Here is a 6,607-nt window from a genome sequence, read left to right on the forward strand (position 1 = left end):
AAAAACATCTACTAGAAAATTCATAGGTGGTAATGTAATTCCTGCACAACAGTATTGAGACTCCTATGGTGAAGAAGGAAAAAGACAGACATTAATTCACTCCAGACAGAAGTTAGAAGCAGAAAGAGAGCTAGTAGCTTGGGAACCATTGTGACTTGAAGGTAACTGCATAGAAACACAGATGATTGGTAATAACCTTACTAACACTGTTCAGTAACAAAACAAAGGTATGTCTAAAACCAAGGCAAGCAAATATGATATTATAGAAATTTTATAAAAATACACTTATAAGTCAGAAAACTTTGAAATCATTTTAAATTTATGTATGAAAAGAAAATGTCTTAATTTTGGGGCTAATTATAATTAAAAAAGATAAATATGATTTTGATTATTTTTAGCAAGAAGATGATTATATAACAATACTATTTAAATGTAGTAAATAGATTTTAGGTGACTATGGCTGTAATCCAAATAGAAAATGGAGTCAGTCATATTAAATATAATATATGTTCTAAATGAAAATCCATCATCATAGTTAAAATTTCCCTGGACTTGCCAAAGAAATCTTCAGCATAATCTCCACTCTGTGCATTCAAGATGACCTGAGTTTTTCCAATATGACTCCTGTCATTTAATATCATAATTAAAATGATATACTCCAGAGGTGCCTGGGTATCTCAGTTGGTTGTGTCTGACTTCCTTTGGCTCAGGTCATGATCTCATGGTTCCATGGGTTGGAGCCCCATATTGGGCTCTGTGCTGACAGCTCAGAGCCTGGAGCCTGCTTTGGACTTTGTGTCTCCCTTTTTCTCTAACCGCCCCCCCTCTCCCCCCGCTTGCACTCTGTCTCTCTCTCAAAAGTAAATAAACATTAAAAAAGCAATATACTCTGGGACTGTTATGGACTGAATGTTTGTGTTCCCCTATTCCCACAATTCCTATGTTGAAGCCCGAACTGTCAATGGGGCTGTATTTGTGGTTGGATTTCTAAGGAAGTCATTAAGATTTAATTAGGCTGAAAGAAAGGCCCTGAATGGATAGAATTAGTGTCCTTATGAGAAAAAGATACCAGAGAGCTTACTCTCTCTCTGAAAGGAAAGGCCATATGTGGACATGCAAGAACACAGCCATTTACACACCAGGAAGAGAGCTATCACCAGATAATTGACCATCCTGGTCCCTTGTTCTCAGATTTACAGGTTCCAGAATTGTGAGAAAATACATTTCTGTTGTTTAAGCTGCCCAGACTGTGGTGTTTTGTTATGGCAGCCCAAGATGACTAAGGCAGGCATTTATGTTATTCTCTGTCTTAAGTATATCATCTAGACTAGTTGGTGATAACAGCATGGGTCTTTTTAACAATCAAATACATGAAGAAAGAGTACAAAATTATGCAAACATTATTGAAGTTCTTAAATTGAAATGCGGAGGAACAAAACATGTAAAATCATCTTTCTTGTGCTGTCTGCAAGCTCCTGCTGTAAATCACAATAAATCCATAGGAGCCGTTAATATATACTCTTTAAATACCCAAATGATTGCTATTCTAGTAAATAATTCACATATTAAAATAGTTTTCTACACTATTTGCATATGTACATAAAACACTTATGAGAAAGATTTGAAGATAACGTTTGGTTGTACTTAAGATAATTTGAGCATGGCTATGCATATTTCATAAATTCCTCTGCCAATACATGTGCAATATGATGCAAAAATTCCAGGAAATTACATGCTTATATAGCTACGTTATTGAATATATAGTCATTTTGAAATTCCAGAAATATGAAATAATACTTCAGGAAGCTCCATGTGAGTCATGAATTTAATGAATTTTAATCCATATTTGCTTTGAAATAATCACATAATATCCAGATGTCTGTGATTCAGCTTCTAATGCCTACAAAGAGGGCAGTGCAAGAAAAAAATAGTTTTGTGATTAATGACATTCATTGTCTTAGCTTTAAAGTAATGGAACCCTGATGCCCAGAGACTCCTGTAACCATTTTGATAGTGTAATGTGAATCGGATTATTGAATTATATTCGCACCCTTTTGAACATCCAAAACTAATCACAACAATGCAAGTTTGAGATGTTTATTTTCCTATTAAAAGATAATGAAGCCAAGGTGATGTGAAAGAGTTGTTTTTCCACTTCACCCCTCCTTTTAAAATTATGTGTTTCTGACTTTACAAAGACTGAAATTCAGGGTCTGATAACGTAGAATATGTCTGCAAACTCTATAAAATAAAAGCAGTAATAGTATCATTGTCCTGTTTTATGAGGTAATAATTTGATTCCAACTAAATGAAAATAAAGGCAAGTTAATAAAACTAAGAATAGATGTTCAGAAAAATAATTATATCTATTATTTTACTGTTCTTACTCAGAGATTTTTTTCCTATGGAAGGAGCTTCGAAAGAGACTCAATTTGGTGAGAACAAAGAGGGTGCATGCATGATTTGTAAATGTAATTAGGAAATATCTCTAGTGACAAAAACGTTAATTTCCTGATTACCAACGGAATTTCCCCACCTGCAAGGTCTTTATGGCCAGTCTCAATTGCCCCTTTTGTTCTTTTAGCCTCACCCTTGCCATAACTCTCAAGAAATGCCTGCTCTCAAGGGCTAGGGAGGAGAATGAATCCACATTCTATTCTCAGTTTAATAAACTAAACAATTCTTGTCATAGCTTCTCTGCTTGTTACTTATCCTTAGGTTTTAGAACAAAAGGTAACCTCGAGTCTACCAGCTAATATTATGACAGGTATAGTGATTAGAGTACAGTATTATATTCTTGAAACTCGTGGATAAAACATTGCTGGGGATAAAATCTCGCTTATATTTCTCGAGAATGAGGGGATGGATATAGAGTTTATGAAAAATAAATATTATTTAATATATTAATCTGGTCAATGCTATAGAGAAAAATAAATCAGAGGGCACAATAAAGATCTCTGGTAATGTATTTAAGTTTCATATCTGTTGTCCAGGAGAGGCTTCACATTGGATTTGTGTGCAGGTTACAATCTTTCCCTTCTCTGGCTTTCAGCCCCTTTTTACACATATGCCCCTTATGTATTGACGTCTATTCTTCTGAGATCAAATATCATGGAAGCCATAGGCTCTTTTCCTTTAATATCCTGTCAGCGCTTGTGCCTCTTACTTGTATTTTACTTTTTTTCTTGGAAAAGCCTTAACCCTGATTAAATCCAACTCTTTTGCTAGTATCCATTCAGCTGAAAGTGTCTGGAGAAAACACAAACCAGTGCTGACTGATCTAATGTGAATACATGACCATGGCCACAAGAGGGCTCTTAATTCTGTTTAGTGAGTACACAAACTTTGTAATCCATTTATTTGAAGATAGGTGAAATGCATCCAACTGTATGCAAAACAAAGTAGTAATGATAAAAACAAAATAGGAAATATTTCTATATAAGTGCTTGTACATTCCATTATATCTCAATTTTGTGAGCCCTCTTGAAAACATACAGTGGAGAGGCACCTGGGTGGTTCAGTCAGTTAAGCATCTGACTCTTGTTTGGGCTTAGGTCATGGTCTCATGGTTTATGAGATTGAGCCCCGCATCGGACTGTGTGCTGACAGCGTAGAGCCTGCTTGGCATTCTCGCTCTCTCTCTCTCTCTCTGCTCCTCCCTTGCTCATGTTCCCTGTCTCTCTCTCTCTCTCTCAAAATAAATAAATAAACATTAGAAAACTAAAACTAAAATAAAATGGACAATGGAATATTATTCAGACTTAAAAAACCAGAAAGGAAATCCTGCCATATAGGACAACTTGGATGAACCTGGAGGGCATTAGGCTGAGTAAGATAAACTAGTCACAGGACAAATAGTACATGATTCCACTTTTTGGAGGCATTTAAGAGAGTCAAACTCATAGAAGCAGAGACTAGAATGCTGGTTGCCAGGGGCCAAGGTGAGGGGAAAATGGGGAATTACCATTTAAAGGGTATAAAGTTTCAGTTGTGCAAGATGAATAAATTCTAGAGATCTGCTGTACAACATTGTGCCTGTAGTTAACAATTCTGTATTATGCACTGAAAAAATGTGAGAAGGCAGATCTCATGTTATATGTTTTTACCACAATTAAAAAAAATTCACTTGACTCTCACATAATATATCTGCTCATTCTATATTTTCTAGTTTGTTGAGTTCTCATTAGAATGATAAATTTGGTTTCTGTTCATAGTGATTATCATTTCATGTTAATGAAGATGAGAATACCCATTTTTCATCAATATTTTGATTTGTTAAATGTTTTCTACAGTGTATTCAGAAATTTATTATTTAAGCATTACATATTTATTAGATCGTTTGATGAGATATTTGGTAATATCTCATTATTACATTACCTTTACATTATATCTCTGAAATTTAATTTTTTTTTTCATTTCTGACATTGTTATGTAAAATTTTCATTAGTAAGGAGTCTTTTTCTTTTTAATTTTGAGATTTAAAATTGAGAAATAATTACATCCACTCATGTAATCTGTTTAGATTTTCAAGGGAAGTTTCTTAGATAATCAATATATTTGTATCTTTCTGACGTTATCTTGCAGAAATAAGAATCCAGAAGGCAGGGATGTTCTTCCCATTTATAACTATGACATTATTCAATAGATAGCATAAGAAGAATCTTTAATCTCCTTGTTAGAAAAGAGACAGTAAATCAGAACAGAATGCTAAATATGTAATTTTGATAGATTAAGTAGGATTAATACCTAGTCTAGGAAACACTGTGTGTTTGCACACTTAGCAGATCATTTGAGAAAGTTTCATTTAATGTATCATTTACTTACCTTGTCAACTTTAAAACTTTTGGAACTAAATCACCAAACTCCCAGTAATAATGAAGAATGAAAAAGAAACTACAGATGGATCATGCAGTAAGTTATTAACATATGGCCACGGATAATCAGCTTTAGGTATGCACTTCTTTGTTATGCAGTGCATGAGAGGTGAAGAACTCCTTGCTGATGATTCACTCAGTCTGTATTCAGTAGAACTCTTTGTGGATGATACGCAATTTAAGAATTCAAAGAGGTTGATCAAGGCATTTGGATGTAATTAGATAAAAAGTGTGGTAATTGGACTAGCCATTGACATTGGGAATGGAGCAACCTGGCTTAGTACTGGGATGACAAGATTTGAGAAAGGCAAACTAATGGTGAGGCAAGATGAGACCATGATGAAAAATACTTTTAAGGAAAATGAGGCAAACTGTGAACATTTTCTGCTCTGTACCCTGCTTATCAAACTCAGGGTGGGATTGGGCTGTGATTAGAGCCAGAAATTGTTCTAATATTAATAATATCTATATATGTATATATCTAATAACATCTATATATTTCCCCCTTCTAACTGTCTTTGTGGAGTATCTGGATTCATTCAGCTCTCCTTAAACAGATTTTCTCCCTTTGCTTTTTGGTTAAAATAAATACCCCATGAGCATAGTGCCTGAGATAGTCCCTAACTCAGTTGTCTTGGTCAAATTCCTCAAGTTTTCTGTGCCTCAGTTTCCCGCTTTGTAAAACAGAGCTAATAAAAATACATAATTTGTAGTAATTTGTGAGGACATTAAGTAAGCTTCTTTTAAAACATAACATAATCATTTCAGGCAAGACGTATACATACTTTTAAAAAACGCTATTTTGTCTCTTCAAAATATCAACAATTATTCAATAAGAAATTAACCCATCATTTTTACTGATCTGACATCACTTTTACTGTACTGATCTGTACATAGACTACAAATCCAGTCTATCTCAGAAAGCTTGGAAGGCTCCAAGGTAACAGGTATTCTCTAGGTATGTTCCTTTTGGGTACTGGCAATGATGTAAGAGGATCATCTGTGTTGGTGCCATCAGAATAAGGTCTGACACTGTGCCCCATGAGCCCAGAAATTAAAGAGCATGTGAGCTAGATTGGGCACTCTGGGCTTTGTCACTATATGCCGACTATAGATGAACAAACTTCCACCCCCAGAACATTTATTTCAAGAACCATCTTAGACAAATGACCCCTGGAGTTAACAGATGGGTTTATGTTCCAGGAGCCAGGGAGAATGACACATCGTCCAAGAAATGTGGCCACTGGTGGGGGTCTCCTAGCTCGTTCAATTTCAGGCAGCAGTCCTGTCTTTGTGTAGCTGAAGTCCCTTTTAATTTTATTCCAACGAACTTCCAGGATTATTGCTCTGCCAAGACAGGTGTGCTGAAAATTGGAGCTTCTAGTTATTTTGAAATTTTTGATATTAAAATATTCAAATGAATTTCATGAATGCACTTAATGGATTCCAATTCATTTAGAAGTTCAAGTAAATTGAAATACTACAGTTGTTCACAGAAAGAAAGGGAAGGTATTAACTCTTTTAATTTCATCTGTTGTAAATTTTTAAAAGATGGTTAAAGAAGAGATTTAATATTTTTCATTTACTTATGTAAAAATCATACAGTTGTGTCTATATCTAAACTTTCAAGAATCCATTTTTAAAATTCATGATACAAAATGACATGTATTACATCCATATTCAATATTTAGTATACCCATTAAACTGTATTTTATTTTTGTTTCCATAATAGA

This window comes from Panthera onca, chromosome A1, assembly GCF_046562875.1.
Source record: "Panthera onca isolate mPanOnc1 chromosome A1, mPanOnc1 haplotype 2, whole genome shotgun sequence".
NCBI lineage: Eukaryota > Metazoa > Chordata > Mammalia > Carnivora > Felidae > Panthera > Panthera onca.